Raw genomic sequence first — 19,959 nt, 5'->3', positions numbered from 1 at the left:
TGTGTCAAATGATAATGTAAATACTCTGTCTATTTACTCGTCTAACAGGCAAGGTAGTATTACGAAACCTAGAAGCAGATTATGCATAAAACCATCACTCTTGAAAACCCCGGTACAACATGTGTTAGAATAACGGTACGGTGCTCCTGAATGGTTCCCTAGAGACGGGAAAACGGTGGAAAAGTCGTTGAAAGGTTTCAGCATGACAGCCGCTCCTAATACAGGCTGTAATAGGGCCTACATGTCAGCTGCTGGGTAGCCTCCACTCGAGTGGGCAGAGAATGCACTCGTTTGTCATCAGTGACTATACACAAATAGCCACAGAACCTAGGACAGTGCAGCACACTTCACAATGTGTGAGCAGTGCCGATATGCCACCACTCAAACTTAATCAGTGTTTGGTTAAAAGGAGGAGCCTTCTACTTAAGGCTCATAAGTCGTTAATACTGTTTTGAGATATATATATATAGGTGAAACCTCATTTTAATACCCCCAGTAACTGTTACCACAGATCGAGCCAACGACTGCTTGTGACACTTATTAAATAGGATTGTACTATTTGAATAATTTCCAATTTAATAACCTGGTCATCAGAATCCCACATTTAGACGCCATTTCATTGGTGTGATTTTCATGTGAAACTTCTTAAAATTTGCTCGCCTGTTTTAGGTTTGCTTAAGGCTTGAGCAAACCGCAGATGGCATGCTATATTTGGCTGAAGAATGCCATAATGGACAGCTGTGGCATCATATTGTGTTACAAGTGCTGGGTTTCAAGATAGTGTGCCTTTTTAGTTTCCATGTTCATGCATTCCATGGCTTCGCTTTTAGTTAGATCTATGGTATTAGCCCATTACATCAGATAAGCATTTTATATATCAGATTTTACCCAAAGGAGCTATACTTGGATTTCACAGCTACTACTACACGTGGCCATTTTGGGAAATGGTACCTGTTCGTTTGATTTTAAGGTGTGTGAAAGATCTGAATTAGTAAACTCTGAAACCGATCATTGCGCGATAAAATGCATTTTATTCAAGAAGAGTAGGATGCACCTTTGCTCTTTTCTTGAAGTTGTTAAACTCTTACTATCTTACTGCTCTGTTTCAGAAGAAGTATTTGATTTTTAAAATCATCACTAACACAGATGGGTTTTATTTAGGTTTCATGTTTGTTTGGATGGCTCTGACTCCGTTTACTTGGTAGGTTACATTTCGTTACTTTCACTGCCCCTGCACTAGATGTTTTAAATATGAATCGTTCTGATCATGTGAGCGAAGACGACGGGGGTGTTTCAAGATAATGATCCGTGTAGAAAGTTTGAAGTAAGTGAAGACATTTTCACGACCCTTTTACATTAAAACATACATTTTAAAGTCAAACTCTCATTTTTAGTGAATTAAAAGTGGCAGATTTGAGCAGTTAATTATGACGTAGAATGACCTATTTGCCATTCCCTGTATAACAGAGGTACTCTATACCCAGTTTACTTTAATTCTCCATTTGTATGTATTTGCTGTGTTCAAATTTCAAGTGATAATCTTAATTTCGGAGAAAACATCACCTTAGTTTCTTTTATTGTGGGTCGCTATTTTTCTTGTGTTTATATTTTCTCTGCCATTTTTTCTTATTTTGGAGATTTCTCCTTGTGCCACTGATTCCTAACCCCAGGCTGTTTTTTGGCTTTAGGTGAGCAACTGAAAGGTATCAACGTCATCTTTTGAGCTTGAAGCCATTCACCCTCCTTTCAAGTTTCTATTAATTTTTAATTGCTTTTCTACATGCAGACTTTCTTTGTTTTGTAGTTTTACTGTAGAAAGTCAGTTTTTGATGGATACATATTCCCACTGATTCCTTACCTTATGAATATCCTACAGCTGCCATACTGGATCTGGAACCTTTTTCTCCAGCAATAGTTCTGCAACTTCAAGTGATGCTATGCGATCCTCCCCTACTGTTAAAACATTTGGGTTAGATAAAGCCCCAACCTGCGCGCAGGCATGCCTTCCTGGGACTTTTTCTTTGGCTCATTGAGACGTGTGAGACACTGAGGGGACATAAACAATGGCAACTGTAAGTAAATGGGCCATTATTTGTGTGGTTTGCACAAATATGGGTCCACATTTGCTCACTACTGGGAACCAAACACCACATTGTGGCACTGGACTCTCTCAGGGTAGCCGAGCAGAGCAGTCCAAGGCTACTCAAGGAAGGTGGTGTAGTATTCACCATTCACTGGCACGCAATAATAACACTCAATAAATAATTGTTAAGTCTGTGCTTTTTTCATTTGAAAAAGGAAAAGTACATTTAATACACAGACATTACTTAGTACTATGCAGTAATTTACAGATATACATAAGGCTGATGAAATTGCATAATCAACTCTGACCCCCTAAAGAGGTCAAGATCAACAAACTACATGGTAAAACACCATCACTTTAGGCGTATATGCAATAATCTTCTATATAAATAAAAATGTAAATGTTCATTTGTTCAAAATCGCAAACCCCCGAAAGTACTTCACCGATTGCTTTGAAATTTTCACACAACGTTGGATTCGAATAGGCGCGTGTTTTTATATACACAACTTTGGATTCCAATCCGCGCGTCAAATACGCGCTTGTTTTTAATCGAAAGCCCGAAAAGACACATAAAAATTGTCAATGTTCGTTTGTTCAAAATCCAAAAACCTCCAAAAGTTCTTCACAGACTGCTTTGAAATGTTGACACAACGTTTGATTTGATTAAGCGTGTGTTTATATATACACACAACGTTGGATTAGAATACGCGCTTGTCCAATACGCGCGTGTCTTTAATGGAACGGGTGAACAGACCCTATCGATTTGGTTGCTGCGTAACAACTGTAAGGGACGCATAGAGACGATAGTCTACATATATTAGGATGGACAGTTGGTCTCAGGATGGCAGACCGGGAAGTGGGTGGGTGGAGGGAGGGGGGAGGAGTTGGTTCACTTTGCAACATTAGAGCGTGTTTATAGATAGTGTACAATACGCGCATGTTTTTAATCGAAAGGCCGAACAGACTCTATTGATTTGCATAGAGACAATAGTCACAAAAACATTTTGTATACCCACAAGCATTTTGAAATTAAACATATTTGAAACTTGCGCTTACTCTTTTCTTTCTCTTTTATTTAACCAGAATGAGCCACAGCAACGTGTGGCAGGGTACAGCTAGTCTATAATAAGTATGTGTAATGCACCTATTAATGTTAATAAAGCATCTGCACTTTGAGCAGTATTTACAGTCAACATCATTATTTCAAAAAAACATTTACAAAATGAACTACTCATGGGTCTGTGTGCTTTTGAAGTACTTTCAGCCATTGAACATGCATGCTCTTACAAAAACAACCCCTAAAGGGCTTCACATTTAGATCACAAAGCATATATCCATAAACTTCGCCCCTTAGAGGGTGCTGATGAATTTGTACACTCAAAATCAAAGGTCTAGTTATTCTCCTGCTCATATCTTGGGCCCTTTGATCCATTTTCTGTGTTCTTGGGCTCATTTTGCCTCGGGTGGCAAGTCCAAGCTAGCTGGAGCACTTTCCTTAGACCTCCTGGCCTCTAAGGTAGCAAACATGGCAGGGTCCTGGTTCCTCTGCCTCCTTGCACCAGTCTTTCTCTTTCTAACTCCTCTGGGCTTCTCTGCTCTTTGGTGTAGAAGTCCATTTCTTTTTCCCAACTGGTCCTCAATGGGGTGTATTGGGCTCAGTTTCCCTGGTGCTGGGAAGAACGCCACTGGTCCTGGTGTCCACTGTAGTCCGAGTTCTGGGTCCAGATGGATGTCAGGGGGGGTCCTCCTTCCAGTTGTCCATGGCTGTCACCTCCAGTCCAAGTGCCCAGCAGAAAATCCCAACCAGAGAGAGCTGTCCCTCTTGTGCAAAACCTTTTCAGTGGGGGTGGAAGGTTCCAGAAGAAAGGCATCTCTGGGCTACCTCTCCACCCCTGTCCCAACCCTCTTGCTCATCCTGGTGGGGCATTTCAAAATGGCGTCACCCAGAAGTCACTAGCGACATCTACTCTGGGGACCTCAGCTCTGACCCTCGCTGGCTTCACTGCCAGATCCTTTCCCACCAATTCTTCATAGGGATCCCATCTTGTGTTGGCTTCAGGGGTTTAGGCTCCCTCCTTTGTTTAGTGGGCTGGGGCAGGCCCATCCCATGTACTGTGTGACAACTGATTGATGCAGATCATTCCGCCCCACTCGATTCCTCCTCAGGAGCTGAGTAAAGCACTTTTAATTTCTCTCTTTGTGTGGGGTTGCCGTTGTTCCTGCTGCTGGAGAGAAATGTAATGAAGTTGGCAAGAGCAGTGTAACTAAAGGCCTGGGCAAAGAACCTGAGCCAAGTGAGAGAAATATGTCAATCCTGGGTGGACCCATAAGCTGTTCAGATATGTTTTTGGAACTTGCAGAATTGATTTTCCCGTACAGGTTACACTCCAATTCGATATGCCATTTGTCTCTGTAGGACAAGGGGAAGCTAAGCTGCACTCTAAAGCAGCTTTCACCATGGTAAAATAAATTGCCGCTGCAGACAAGACAGTAAACCTCTCTGACTTTCCCTAAGAGTGTACACTAACATTTTTTAGGCCGACCCCAGGTCAGTATCCAATCCTGCAGAGTCTCTTCTGTGGCAGACTACCTGTGCGCAGTTACCGGGCTGCGCAACACAGAAGTTTCCTATGCGCTACAGAAGTTTCTCACGCACAGCCCTCACATGAGCACACATGTCACCAGCCAAGTGCCTGTTACCCTTGTACATCGCAGCTTCCTTATCTTAACAAACGGACACTGGCAGTAAACACATGCCCTCCATTTACCTTTAGCTTACCGTAGGTGAGTCGCAGGTAGTGAGGCTCATCCTCAGTAAAAAGGTCACATATTAAGTAGTCAAAAAGCAAAAAACCAGTGCGGATTTGATGGGCAGAACCCAGTTGGACCATGAGTGCCTAGACTTTACTGCCTGTACAGGTAAAGTTAATGCTACTAAGAAGGATACATCTACCTGCAAATTCCTCCCCTCGTGACTCAGCTGGATATGAAAACTGAAAATAGCTCTCCTGTGCCAGTAGGTTAGGTGGTGTCCTGCCTCCACACTTGCATCTTACTGAACGTGACATCACAGAGCTGTATATAACACCACCTGGCACAATGATGTCAGTTCTTTTTGCTGTGCCCTTGGCTTCCAATCCAAAATGCTTTCATTCAGAAAAGTTCCCCATTTGCCATTTGGAGTATTTGGGGTGTCATACTGGTTGTGTTTAGTTCTTGTGGTGATCATTTTGCCTTCCTCTTTTCTAGTTCACTCCTCCTGGGCTCTGTTGGGTGGCTGTTTATTTCCACATGGCTACTGCCATTCAAGGGCTGGCCTTTAAGAAATCCTGAGGCTGCATTTCTCCCTGTTGGGGCCTTCGTCTCGTGACCTATTTATGTCAGTTTGCTTGAAGGGGTGTGTCTGCTCGTCCTGCATTTTACTAATTCATGGGTAGGTCTTCCAATTCGTTCATCAAATTTGAACTTGAGGCGGTCTTTGGTGGTGGCTTCTGTCCAGGTATTGGGTAAGCCTATAGTGTAGGTTAAACGAGAAAGAACCACGCAGTGTAGATATAAAAATAGTTATTTATTATAAGCACTCACTAACACATTGATATGTATTTTACCCAGAGTTATAAACACAATACATACAATATTTCAAAAGGAGAACAGGTAAGTAGCACAAACACACAGTGTTCTCCAGGGGGAGACCAAACCATATACTAATAAATTGGAATGCGAACCGCGACCGAAGAAGAAACAGGACCCAGAAGACGTAGAAGAGCCATGGATCCAAGGAATCATCCAAGTTAAGTACCCAGGAACCCCACGGAGGCCATGTGCATAGTGGAAACACAGCCACGTACTCCATTATAGTCAACAGGGAAGTCGCAGTTGCAGTTTTGAAGAAGGCCCTTTCCCAGAAGACTGAAGAAACCCCGTGGAAGATGGAAGGTTGGAGAGTCACCCCACACATGGATGCCCCAGGAACCTGGATACCTACACCAGGGAAGTAGGATGCATAGGTGCGAAGTGATGTTGGAAACCGCTGGAGACCATAATAGAGGACTTCAGTGAAGATGCCTCTGGCAAAGAAGGTGAAAGAGTCCGGTGGAATCAAAGGGGAGATTCTTGAAGAGTAGTGCCTGCAAGCAGAGGGGACAGAATCTATGCCATTAAGGAGTGACCAGGAGGCTCAGAAGACCAATGACCACCGATGACTGAAGATGCAGGAGAGTTGACAGTGACCTTGTCGCTGCAGCTGTGAGGACCAGGTGACATTGTGGAAGACCAGGATCCGTTCACGGGCCGTCCCACTTCCGAAGTCGAGAACCAGGGGGTCGGTGTCCAGCCGGACCACCAACAATCCTTGGCATCATCAACAGACGTGGAAAACGAAGAAGGTGCAGTTTCGGGACCAGCAAGGGACTCACCAAGTGCAGGAGAGTCGGAGCAGGCCAAGAGGAAGCAGGTGAGCCCACTGGAGCCAAAGAAGACCCTCAAGAGGAACCACAGGCCGAAGGCACAGGAGTCACAAGAGGACCTCGAACAGCTCACCAATGATGCTGGCCCTCAGTGCAAAGGATGCAGTGGGGATTAAAATCTTGGTAGGAAGAGAGGCAGGAGCATCTTGGAGCCCGAAGATCTCTGGAGGATAGTTAACAAGCCTTGGCAACAGCAAGTTTACGCTGTGCAACGGGGTGCTTTTCCTGCGGTTCCAACAAGGGATACTGGCCTTAAACTCAGTGAAAAGACAGTTCAGGCCTTAAGGGTGTTGCAGAACCACCACCTGTGTTGCTGGCCTTTTCAAAGTCAGGAGCAGCAGACTGGTTAGCTTAGTTGTGGTGCCTGCAGATGCAGGGAAGGGATTCCTTCTCTCCAAGCGAGATTCCTTCGGGTAGCTTTGATGCCCACAGGCCTGGAGAAGAACCTGGATGGAGCACAGGCACAGACGACGCAGAAGACTGGCAGGCCTTAGAGACCAGGAGCAGCTGGAGTCTTCCAGATGCTTTCTTGGTTCTCAAAGTGAAGTTCAACGAAGTCCAAAGTGCCCAGCCTGTTGAAGTGGAAGTTACTTCGGATCTGAATCTTTTCTCATGACGAATCTGAAGGGCCACCCACAGGTAAGGCCGTAAGTACCCAAAGGAAAGGGTTGAGACGATTCAGGGGTCCCTCCCAGATGAGGGTCTGGACAGATTGAAGGATACTCCTATGTCCTTTGTCCAGTTTTGCGCCAGAGTGGGAGCCAACAGCTCCCTGAACTGCTTTCAACTGGACTATGCAAGGAGGGCACCAAATGTGCCCTTCAAAATAGTCACAGTGGTTCTGGCAAGCGACCCTACCCCAGCTCAATACACACCTCCCTGTGACAGGAAACATATTGTCCTATCTTCCCCTGCTCGAGCCTGGCTCAGCAGCAGGAGGGCAGAATCGTATCTGTGGTCGGTAGCAGCACTAGCTTGCTATTAGACCCTTAAAGGCTGGTACCGGGAATACAGGGGAGCTCCCTGGGAGAGCCTCCCAGTACATGGGATCCTATATCCCACACTGGAATCGGTGTTGGTGTAGGATTCCAACATGTTTTTTTTTGTTTTTTTACTATGTTTATTTGCATTTTATTGTAACTGAACAATACAAACATGTCATTAGCATAGCACACATCTTTACCCACCTCCATTACCACCCCCCGATTCACTACCCAGGTTGACTCAAATATCTTCCAAATGTAAAGGACCGTAAAAGCATAAGTTCCCTTTGCCACAGACTTTGTAGCCCCCATGCGGTCCCAAGGTGACGGGCTGTGTATCCCGGACCTCTTCCGCCTTACAACCCCGCATCCAGTCCATGATGGTGTCTCCATTTCCTCCAGACCTTACAAAACTTCCTCGGGCATCCCCTTGCTTTATAAGTGACTCTTTCAGCCGCCATATATAAGTCCAATCCCCTTCTCCATTCATCTAACGTCGATATATCTGGTGCACCCCAATGTTTTGCTATGTCTCTTTTGGCCACCACTAGAGCTAACACCAAAAAGGTCAGCAGGGGACGTGTCGGGTCTACATCGTTTGTCATGCCTAAGAGGTCCAACTTAGGGTCAGTTTGGACTTGGCTCTCCAGTACTGTACTGAGCTCCATAAAAATGTCCACCCAGTATCCTTGTATTTTACTGCATGTCCACAATATGTGGAAAAAATCCCCCTGGGGGTCCTGGCATCTTAGACACCTTGCATCTTCTAACTTCCCCATCCTCTGGAGCCGCACTCTATCGAAGTAGGTTCTGTGTAAAATATTAAATTGAATTAGGCGGAGTCGGGATTTAATTGCCACCTCTCTGGGATGCGTCAACACCAATTCCCAGTCAATGTCTTCCATTTCTCCCACGTCTGCCTCCCACGTCCTTCTAAGCTTGGACAGATCGCCTAGCATATTATTCGTCAGGGTTTTATATGTTAAAGATACCGCTTTTCGCTGAATATGTTCCTGTAGGAGTCTACCCTCTAATGGGGCGAACTCTACCAGTTCTGCAGTCTTAATGTTTTGGGCCCACCAGGCGTGTCTTAGTCATACGTACTTGTAAAGCTGTGATGGGTGTAGACAGAACTCTGTTTTCAGTGCTGCAAACGACTAATCTGCTCCACCCATCTTTTGGCTTGCTCCTTCTTACTGAGCCACGCTAAGAGCTTGCCTGATTTATCCCCTATGTCATAAAGACGATGTAGGGGGGCTAAAGCTTGAGTTTTCGCCTCTTCAGTCACTAATTCCCTATACTGCGTCTGCCTATCTGCCAGTTTCCTAAGGGCTATTGGATCCCTTGAAGTCGGGTATTCCCTTTCCAATTCTAGTATTCCCTGTTCTATGAGCCCTGCTTCAGAGTGGAGTCTCCTCCGTCCCTCCGCTAGCCTGCTCTTAGCCCTGTCCCGCATAACCGCCTTTAGCGCCTCCCAGAATGTCACTCTCGAGTCAACCGTACCCTCGTTTCTCGTCTGCTCTCAATCCCCTCAAGACGTTTGCATTCTGCAGGTCCCAGGCCGTCAGACGCAGCTGCGGAGTACCTCCCTGGTGTCTCTTGCCCACTCTCACCATCAATCCAGAATGATCCGATATGCCTCTTGCCTTATAGTCCGCCGTGTCTTGCACTGTCAGGTTTTGTCTGGACATGAATATATAGTCCAACCTTGAGAACACTTTATGGGAGCCCGTAAAGTAGTAGTAGGCCGTTTAGTCTGGATGGAGCCACCTCCCAGACGTCTGTGAGTCCCATGTTTGCCATCCATTGGGACAGGGGCGTCTGGGTCCCTTCTCTGTGGGGGGCGTACGTGTCCTGCCTTATTTGACGTTCAGCACGTCATTGAAGTCACCCCCAATAATCTGTATAGTGTCAGCCATTTCTAGGAGTATTTCTGCTACTTTCTTTAGTGTGGATGCCTGGAGTTTCTGGGGAGCATAGACCGAGACTATGGTGTACATGCGTCTATTCCACGTCCCTTTGATACCCACATACGTCCCCTGAGGGTCTGTCCAGGTCTGGGCTATACAGAACGGAGTGGTCTTTTTGATAATAATGGCTACCCCTCTAGAATCAGTTGTGTATCCCGCATGAGCTAGAAGCTTGAAGCGACCCCTGGCTAGAAAGGCGCAATTGGTGCCTTTGAGGTGGGTTTCCTGTAGCAATGTAATGTCAGGGCGTAGTCGTTTAAGATAGGAATTGACCAGCCCCCTCTTGATCTTGCTACCCAAGCCATTGACATTCCATGATAGGACGCTTAGCCCTCTCCTGTCGCCGCCTTGTATCTCATGTTCACCTACCATTCTGTGGGCTGTGTGTGAAAATTTAGTCAGTTGCCCGGGCGGGGGTGGCTTATGGAGTCTTGTTGTGTGCCTCATCAGTCTCATGATTGTCTCCCCGTCTTAAACTCAACTTCCCCCCTCCCTCACACCTGTCCAACCCCCCAACCGGACAGCAACTCCCCAGTTCTGTCAACCCCCTCCCCAACTCCCTTCCCCTCCAGTCCCATCCCTTCTCAAGATAGAACTGGCAGTAGGAGAAGGCCTGTCGCCCTCCCGCTTGTCCCCCCCCCCTTTAGTGTACTCAAACCAGGTCTCCCCTAGTCATGCAACACTATTGTCTCTAAACAAACACTGATATCAACAATCTGGGAAGTCGTGTAGTGTGGTTGAGAACACAACCAGGACAAACAAGAAGTGTAAATATAAAGGTACGTGTCAACTTGCGTGCTCCTCGGCGACGAGCTGCAGAAACCATAACCAGTTCCACCATTGTTCACGAGTGAGAGTCTTGAGTGTAAGTTTCAGGGGCACTGTTTTGCCCCGAAGTGTCATGTTCCAGGTCTCGTATCTCCTCTACCAGCGGGTGAGTTGAGCGTGACCCCCCCTCCTCCTAGTCTTCTCCCCCAGAAGTGCGACTGCCAATCTCGTCCTCGTCATCTCCCTCTGATCAAGCTTGGCTTCGCAGACAGCTGTACCTGGATCCCGTCGTGACGTTTCCTCTCGGAGAGGCCGACCGTCCATGCCGTGTGCCGCCAGAACCATGCCCCTGGTAAAGTGTGGCCGGGACTTGTCTCTTTGCCCGTCGGGACTTAAGTTTCTGTGCTTTCGGCAGTTCCCACTGGGGTCTGTGTGGCGGCGATCTGGCCATCATTCCGTGTCCGGTGGGCTCTCTACTATGAAGTATAGGGCGTTCCTCCAGTCAGTGCCAGGCGTCCTCCGGGTGGGTGAAGAAAAGCGACTTTTCCTTGTAGATGACTTTCAACTTTGCTGGGAAGAGGAGCATGTAAGTGATATGTAGATCCCATAGTTTCGCCTTCACAGCGTCAAAGGAGCGGCGTTGTTTTTGCACCTCCTGGCTGTCGTCTGGGAATATCATGATTGTCGTGTTTTCCAGGCGGATCTCCCCCAACTTTCTGGCCTCTCGCAGGATCAAGTCCCGGTCTGCGAAGTTGAGAAACCGGGCGATGACCGGTCTGGGTCTCGCACACTCCGGTGGCTTTACCAAGAGGGCCCTGTGCGCCCTTTAAATGATGAAGCAAGTTGAGAACTGCACCGTCGGGAAGGTCTTAGTCAGCCAGGAGTGGAGGAAATCTGCCATGTTCGTCCCCTCAATTCCCTCCCTAAAACCAACAAAGCGGAGGTTATTGCGTGTCGCCCTATTTTCGGCATCGTCCACTTTCCACATCAGCTGGCGATGGGATGCTTTGAGTTCTGCCATGTCCTTTCTCAGAATGGAGATCGAATCTTCGGCCTCTCCTATCCTTGTCTCGGCCGTGGTTACCCTGTCCGATAATTTTCGGAAGTCTTGCCTCAGTAGTGTCACCTCGGATCCCACCTCGCCGATCTTAACTTCTAGGGCCGCCCGGGATTCCTGGATATCGGCCCGTGACGCCTGAATGGCTCCCATCAACAGGTCAGTGTCCTAACGCCCGCTAGCGGCAGCGGGGTGGGCATTTGTCGACTGTTTGGGCGCGGCGAAATTGTCCATTGGCCCCTGTTTAGAGGGTTTGGGGAGTGTTTCTTTCTTCCCCATGGCTTGCATCACCGCCACGCTGAGCCCGTGAGGCAACTTGTGTTCCACTCCGTCTCTAACGATCCGGCTGCCATCGGGGGCTAGCTATCTCCGCAGTCTGCTGCAAGGTAGGACAGTCCAGCTTCCCCTCGCCATATGCACCGTGGGCCACTTGCCTCGTCTTCCTGCTCTCGGAGGGCCCCGGCGCAAGTGATCAGCAGTGTGCCGGACCCGGACAGCGCCGCTATGTCTGCCTCAATTTTGGATCACAGGCCGTGCCGGTTATCCCCCCCAGTGTCAAGGGCTGGCGCTCCGCCGCTGATCGGGGCACTCTGTTGTCTCCCAACCCCTGCCGTCGCCAATAGGGCTCTCCCAGGGGGGCCTGGGCTCCTCAGCAAGAGACGTGGTCGGGGGCACCACCGGGGGATCCCCTCACATGTAGGCGGAATGCAGGGCCTGTGGGTATAGTTGCAGCCCCCAGACGGGTGACTTTGGATGGCTTATAGTTCTACAGGGCCTAGTTGCGGCAGTGGGGCCCGGAGCAAGGCCGGATCACTCACTGGCACTACTTCGCGGCTCTGGCCGCCATCTTGGTAAAGTGGCCGGTCGTCTGGGAAGTCCCTATATCTCCACAGGGGTCTGTCCACAGGATCACTCCACCACTCAGGCTCCGCCAGGCGCACCCCACGTTCTCACCTCCCGTCCAGCTGGTCTCCGGGCCAGCGCTACCTCAACGTCGCCTCTCCGGCGGATTCCAACATGTGTGATACCAAACATGACCGGTTTCGGTGCAGCCAATATATAGTTAGACATCTTGTAATTGACTTGATGTCCACTATATGTATAAATGGCTGACCACACTTTCAAAGCCTGGAGAATCGACTCCTGGGTTTGTGGGTCGTGCCCCTCACACGTAGAACCAATCATCCTGCCTTCAGGATTGAAAGGCCTACCTTAGGGGTGACTTAAAGGTTTTGAGTGTAGTAATCTCAGATATAAGGAAACTTATATCTGTTGTGAGTGGTGCTAGCGCCAGCTCACACAGGCCTGCAATAATGTAAGAAGCTGGCTTAGTATATGGTGCACACTGAAACTGAAGCACCCTGCACTAATTTAGACCGCACTTATCGTGATTTTAGCTGACTTAGACAACTTTGGAAAGCTCTCTAAGTGGTAGCTGTGGAGAGCAGTCTTCAGGCTTAGCCCAGGAGTGTAAAGCAGCTTGTTTTACCCCTACTAATCATATAATGTAGGTTAAACAAAAAAGAATCGAACCGTGTAGTTATAAAAAGTTATTTATTATAAACATTCACACATTGGTATATCTCCTACCCAGAGATATAAACATAATACACACAATATTACAAAAGGAGAACAGGTAAGTAGCACAAATACATAGTGGTCTTTAGGGGAAGACCCTGGACACTGTGCAGTTTCGGGCCTATCCTCCCGAATGGCGAGTCCTGGATATTCAGGCTATGATACCGATTTATCTGATAGAGACATCTAGCTGCAGATTCCTTAACTTTGAAATTTTCCCCAGTCGCCAGTCTCGATCCGGAATTTTCCGCAGCACCTCTGTGCGCCGGAGGACGGCGTCATACAGCTCAGAGATAACATAGTCTCCGCATATTATGTAATTGGAGCAATACAAGTTCCCTCCAGCGCGCTGACGTCAGTTTCTACTTTTCTGTGCTGCACGCGGATCCGTAGAAGTGCATCTCTGGCTGGTTTTCAGCCTGCTTTGATTAACTTTTTTATTATGAAACAGTGTGCTCTGTGCCCTCTTAATTTAAGTCTTGTGGTGGGTCCTGTTCTTGCAAGATTTCTGGCATGGACCCACTCATCTGTATGTAGTGCCTGGAGGAGCACTAGAAAGCCAAAGTGTGACGCATTTTAGCTGTTGAAGCTCACGTCGTCCGTCTTCCTCCTGGGACAGAGGTCGTTCCCGGGAGCGCTGCTCTTCACCCCGTTGTCAATGACAACATTCCCAGTCTCCAGTGACATCTCACTGTAAGCAGGGTCGCAAGAGAGAGAAGACCCGGCCCTTTGAGGCTTCTTCGACTCACGACGTGGATTGCGAAGATGTCTCACGCCCTTGTACGGAGACCTCCATTCTGGTGTCGATCCTGTGCCTTAATCAATCAATCAATCAATCAATCAAAGAATTTGTATAGCGCACTACTCACCCGGAGGGTCTCAAGGCGCTAGGGGAGGGGGGGTCCGCTACTGCTCGAACAGCCAGGTCTTGAGCTGCTTCCTGAAGGCGAGGTGGTCCTGGGTCAGGCGGAGGTGGGTCGGGAGGGAGTTCCAAGTCTTAGCGGCGAGGTAGGAGAAGGACCTTCCCCCTGTGGTGGCTCTTCGGATGCGGGGGACGGCGGCGAGGGCGTGGCCGGTCGATCGAAGCTGGTGTTTGGGAGCGTAGAAGTTGAGGCGGTTGTTGAGGTATCCTGGGCCCTGGTCATGCAGGGCTTTGTGTGCGTGGGTGAGGAGGCGGAAGGTGATTCTCTTGTTGACCGGGAGCCAGGGCAGGTCTCTCGGGTGTCCGGATATCTGGTTGCGCCGGGGGATGTCCAGGATGAGTCGTGCTGAGGCGTTCTGGATCCGCTGGAGTCTCTTCTGGAGTTTGGCGGTGGTTCCGGCGTAGAGGGAGTTGCCGTAGTCCAGTCGGCTGGTGACGAGGGCCTGGGTGACAGTCTTCCTGGTCTCGGTGGGGATCCACCGGAAGATCTTGCGTAGCATGCGTAGGATGTTGAAGCACGACGAGGAGACGGCATTGACTTGTCTGTCATGGAGAGGGAGCAGTCCAGGATGAAGCCCAGGTTGCGTGCGTGGTCTGTTGGTTTGGGTGCGCTGCCTAGGGCGGGGGGCCACCAGGAGTCGTCCCAGGCGTAGGGTGAGGATCCCAGGATGCGGACTTCCGTCTTGTCCGAGTTCAGTTTCAGGCGGCTGTTCTTCATCCATTTGGCTACCTCTTTCATCCCTTCGTCGAGGTTGGCTCTGGCGATGGCCGGGTCGTTGGTGAGTTAGTTTTCCCTGGAGCTGGGGCGACCTGGAAGCAGATGCAGGAGTACTACAATGCTCTCCATGTGGTCTATGGGCCCTCATTTTCCTCTGGAGCGCCTGCAAGCCCCAAGGAGGTCGAAGGCGCTGTTACTGCAGGTACGCCCTCGGCCACAGTTCCAGCCTCGGACACTGAGGTGACGGTGCTTGGTCCTTCCAGGCCACCGATGGCTGTCTGATCCAGCATGACGTCAGCCGCCATCACGCTGCCTGTTGTTGCAGCACCGGTAGACTCCGAGCTGGAGTTAGTGTGCACTGTAGAGCCGGCTTCGCCACGACTCCGGGTATTTGCGCAGATACCCACTGACGTCTCTCCTCCTTTCCAGTTAGACGTCTGCCTGAATTGACTGTATAATTTTAACACTTCTTATTCCATTGGTGGTGTTATGGCTTGTTCTGCTGCTTTTTGCAGGCATGCTTTGTTGCAAGAGTTGAGGTTCCATTAGTCTGTTCGGGTCGGTATGACCTTTGATGCACCTGTACTATAGCCTTTTCAGGTCTTTTGCTTCCCTTTTAAACAAACATGGTTGAGTGACCCAGATGTTGCTGGGCCTCATGGCCTCCTGCATCCTGCTAGCGGATCATGCCAGGTGGCATATGCTGGCTCTGCAGTGTGACCTGAAGTTCCAGTGGGTGCAGCAGAAGGGGTATATTCCAATGTCATCCAGATCTCGTAGGGGACTGCACGTCAATTGCAGTGGTGGCTCACGAACCAGGATTGGGTCAACGGCAGATCCCTCTCCCTTCCCCAACCAGAATTCACAGTAGCGATGGATGCGTCACTCCTGGGATAGAGCGCCACCTGGGAGAGGTGGAGATCAGAGGTCTCTGGTCTCAGGCAGAGTCTTGTCTCCAAATCAACCTTTTTTAGCTCCGGGCGACCCGTCTTGCACTGAAGGTATTCCTTCCTTGGAGGGGCGTGGCTTGGCCGGCTGCAAGATGGCCGCACCTAGAGTGGGCTCTGCCGGCCGAGCTCTATATCCGCCATAATCATACAACCTGCACTATCCTACCTGCCCCTCTGCTCTGAATCCGTGCTCGTGAGGGTGCGGGGAGCTGCCTGCTCTCCTTTTCCACGCACTCCGACGCTGCCGGACAGCAGATTGGGTCCCGGGCTGGCGCCGGGCCCGTACCGCGTTTTCCATGGAGAGCCGGAAGCAACACCAATCCTGCTCTGTGGTGTTCGTGGGGCACTGTGCTGCATTCCCGGAGGTGAGTGGGGTCCCGCGGGGGAGGCTGTTGTCGGTGGACTGGGGATCCCAGGCTGTACGGCCTCCGCTTGGTGTGCTGCGGCCTAGTCGGGGCCTGGTTGCTCCCTCGGCTGCGGCCCGGGTTCAGGGCGGGTCCCGGCTTGTAAGGTGGCCTACTGGGGTGTGGCGCGGGGGCCTTAGTCGGGCCTTCCTGGTTGCACCTTCTTCCCCCTTGCATTGCGGGCCCCTGCACCCACCGGGCCTTGGCTGGGCCGGAGTTTCTTCCGCCGCGTCCCTCTGGCGGCGTGAGACCCGGCTTGGCGGCGGCTAAGGGTGCACCGCGTCGCACTGCTGCTGGGGGCTGTTCGCCCCTCGCTGAGCACTCACCTCACCCCAGTGCTGTCCGGCTAGCTTATACTGGGCGGCGTCTCCTTCCGCTGCTACCTTTGTCCTGGGACGATTTCCGCCTGCCTGCTCTTGCTGCAACCCGTACTTGGTGACCCCTTCACCCGCCTTTTGCCTTCTGTTACACTGTGGCCGGCTCCTGCGGCTGGGGTGTGCTGCGACCTACCACACCCGACCTTGGTGCTAGTCTCCCCACTGGCCAGCTGACTCCACATCCACAGCGGTGCTTCTTTCGTGGGCTGCTGTTCCCACATCTCTTGGACTCCTCTTCTCCTGAAGTGCTCCCACCCAAGAGTCCACGTGTTGGGCCGCCTGAGATTGTTCGCCCTGGGGCCTTTGGAGACCGCTACCTGCTCTACTGCCCCCCTGCCGGACCCCTGCTGGACTCTGGGGACTGGGGGCCTTCTTCTTGCATCACCTGAGGCCGGTGGGCTTGCTGTCCGGGCCATCCGGCACGGCCCCTGGCGTCAGACTGTATCTATCCCGCGCCACGGAGGAGGTTTGAGGAGTGGCTGGCCTGCCGTGTCTGTGGCCTGTTGCTGTGCTCTTCTCCTAGACGCCTGGATCGCTGGTGGGCTCCTGCTGCACTCCGCTCCTACCGCTCGCGTCTTTCCCCCGCCTGCTGGCCCTGTTGCGGGAGGCTTCATCATGGGGAAATCGGACCCCAGGCAGGCCAAGATAGCTTTCGAGCTCCGCGGGTCTTCCCGCCGAGATGGTGCGGGCTCGGTGGCGGCGGGCTCCGGACGCACTCCCTGGCCGAGACGACGATCTCAAAACCATAATGCTAGAGGTGAAATCGGCGGTCACTGGGATTGCCTCTCAACTGGAACAGCTTTCGGCTCGCCTCGACTCGGTGAAGGCTAGGGTGGACTCCCATGACAACAGGCTCCTTCACGTTGAAACCAGGGTCTCTGATGCCGAGGATGCGGCCACTCAAGATCGGCAGAAGATGCTTCAGATGGACAAAATCCCGACGGTCATTTGTGACAAAAACGAGGACTTGGAGGAGCTCTCTCGTCGGAGCAATCTCCCCCTCACGGGCCTTCCCAAGTCCACCAACATCTCCAAAATGGAGGACTTCTTGGAGACCCTCCTCAAGGAACTTTTCGGGGATGTCCTCATCCTTTTTTGTTGTGGAGCGCGCGCACCGCTCCCTGGGTCCCCGTCCTCGTCCTGGAATGCCGCCTCGACCCATCGTCGCCAAAATATTGAATTTGCGAGACCGGGATACCCTTTCCTTCTATCCAGTCTACACCATGTCCGTGCAGGCCGCACGGAGGGAGTTTTTGCCTGCCAAGCGAATCCTCCAGAAGCATGATGTCTCATATGCCCTGGCTTGTTCGGCGAAACTGCGAGCCCGCCAGGGCAACAAGACGCTGATCTTCCCCGACCCGAGGGAAGCGCTCGCATATGCCAAAAGCCTGGACACAGACTCCAGAAAGTCCCCCTCAGGGTCACCCTCTGAAGACACCAATCAGCTAAGTGACAATGACTGACCGTCTGAGCTGAACTCCATTTGTGGATTTTTTCTACTTCTGATGATGGCTGTTGGACCGCCATGCTTCATGCACATCGCCTAATCTTCTTTCTTACCTTTGTATTGCCCTCAGCCGCTCCATGCACTGCGTACTGTTGCATGCTCTTAGATGTTGTCTGCATGATTCCTGCAGCTTTTGCTGTGTCTTATCTTCTCCTCTCCCTACCGGGGTGGAGATTCACTGATGGCCCCCACAAGCTGTTTTTACTGGCCCCCACAGCTGTTACTATGCCATCTTCCCTCCTGCCCGCTTCCTGGCTGTTAAAGGGCTTCGCTTCAGACTTGTTGGGCATGTGATATGATTTGCTCTTGTTTTTCTTTACAGGAGGCTGTTTTCTGCTCTTAGCTTGGCTACCCTGCTATATCGCAGGGGTGTTCGCTGAGCCCCGCCATGCCCTACCTGGGATGATTCCCGCCTCTTTGTTTTTGGTTCCTAATCCAAGTTTTGGGTCCCCGGGGTGGGGTGGGTGGTATACTCAGTCTGTTTGGGGGGTTGGTGTGGGTGGTGGGTGGTGGGAGGTGGGATGCGGGGGGATTAGGGTCAGGTCCACAGGGTGTGAACCTGTGTTTTTTGGTGGGGTGGGGGTGGGGGGACAGTGTTTATTCCACATGATGTTGTGGTTTTGTTGTACTGCTGATTTCGTGATTTTTTTCTTTCTATGTTTGCTCCAATGCTCATGCTGTGCTTTGTCTGGTTTTCTTCCACCCGGTGCCTGGCTCTTCGGTACCCAGCTGGCCATGCCTCTCCCATTCCACGCTCTACATTCTCTTTGCGGCCCTGTAATATTGCCCTAATGGCGAAGTGCACCACTGCTGTCCTGGCTTTCATCTTCTCCTGCCAATGTATGCCCTTCCCACCCCCTCAGCGATGTCTAGGCGGTGCGATTCTTTTACCACTGACCCCCCTGCTCCCTTGCGCTTGCGTCTGCCCTCCCCGGCCTGGACCCAGCGACCTATGGCCACCGCCTGCTCTCCACACCCTGGGGTGCTTCTGTTTCCTCTTGCTGGGTTGGGGGTTACACTGCTATTAGTTTCCTGGTGGGTTCCCCCGCCTTATGCTGCTTCTGTCCCCTCCCTCTATGGCTAATGGAACGTCCGTGGTCTTAATGACTTTCGTAAAGCTCGCCTGACTCATGCTCACCTGCTACGCCACTGTGTAGACATCTGCTTATTGCAGGAAACTCCCCTGCTTCCCAACTCGCTGTCCAGGCTGCATGCGCGTTACTGGGGGGAGGCACACTCCTCTACCTATTCTGCCTACGCTAGGGGGGGTCTCCATTTTGCTGCACCGCGGTCTCCCTTGGCGGACCTCCAATGCCCTTATCGTTCCGGAGGGTAGATACGTTATTTTGCACGCCCTTTTGTATGCCCAGCCAGTTTCTATCGCTGCGGTCTACGGCCCGAATTCTGACGACCCCAATTTTTTTCACCACATGTGGCATCTGATTTTGCTCCTGTGGCCCCGCGGCGGTGATATGGGGTGGGGATTTTAATGTGACTCTTTCCACGACTATGGATTGCTCGGGGGCCCACCGGTCCCACCCGAGGGCCACCAGCGCTCTGTCTTCTATCCTGGGCGACAATTCACTCTTTGATGTCTAGCGACATCTCCCTCCGGAAGCCTGCGAGGGGACTTGTGTAACGGGTACGCGCGGCTGCTGGTCGAGAATTGATATCTGGATAGCCTCACCTGACGTCTTGTCTTGGACAGTCGATGCTACCCACATGGCTCGCACCCTATCTGATAATACCCCAGTTCAACATATCATTAAACCCCCTTTCTCTCAGTGTCGGGCCTTCTCCTGGCGTCTACCCCCCGAGGCACTCAGGGACACTGTTTTCTGCGATGAAATTCAATCCTCCATCACTACCTTCTTCGAACTCAACGCGGGATCAGTGGACTCTGCCTCCGTCCTTTGGGAGAGTTTCAAGGCGTACATTCGAGGTGAATGCATTTCTAAGCAGTCGGGTGTTCTTCGCTCTATTCAGTCCACGCTGGCCCGGTTGGAGGGAGAGCTGCGTGACCTGGATGCCGCTCTGCTTTTGAATCCTAGTCCTGACCTGCCGGCGCTTCTGCGCCAGAAGCACACTGAATTTTCCGACGAGGCTGGCCGCGAGCTCTCTTTCCTGGGCAGGGAGGGTCGGGCTCGTTGCTTCGGGAAGGGGGACCGCCCAGGGT

At 51.0% G+C, this 19,959-nt stretch overlaps 1 protein-coding gene across 8 annotated transcripts in view; it reads left to right on the top strand.

Moving 5' to 3' along the window:
* Nucleotides 1-19,959, top strand: part of SLMAP (sarcolemma associated protein) — a 1,163,639-nt gene that overhangs the window by 648,791 nt on the left and 494,889 nt on the right. The gene's annotated exons all lie outside the window — the stretch shown is intronic.

Source organism: Lissotriton vulgaris, chromosome 9 (genome assembly GCF_964263255.1).
Source record: "Lissotriton vulgaris chromosome 9, aLisVul1.2, whole genome shotgun sequence".
Classification (NCBI taxonomy): Eukaryota; Metazoa; Chordata; class Amphibia; order Caudata; family Salamandridae; genus Lissotriton; species Lissotriton vulgaris.
The sequence above is the reverse complement of the archived record's forward strand: the minus strand, read 5'-3'. Positions and strand labels throughout refer to the sequence as shown.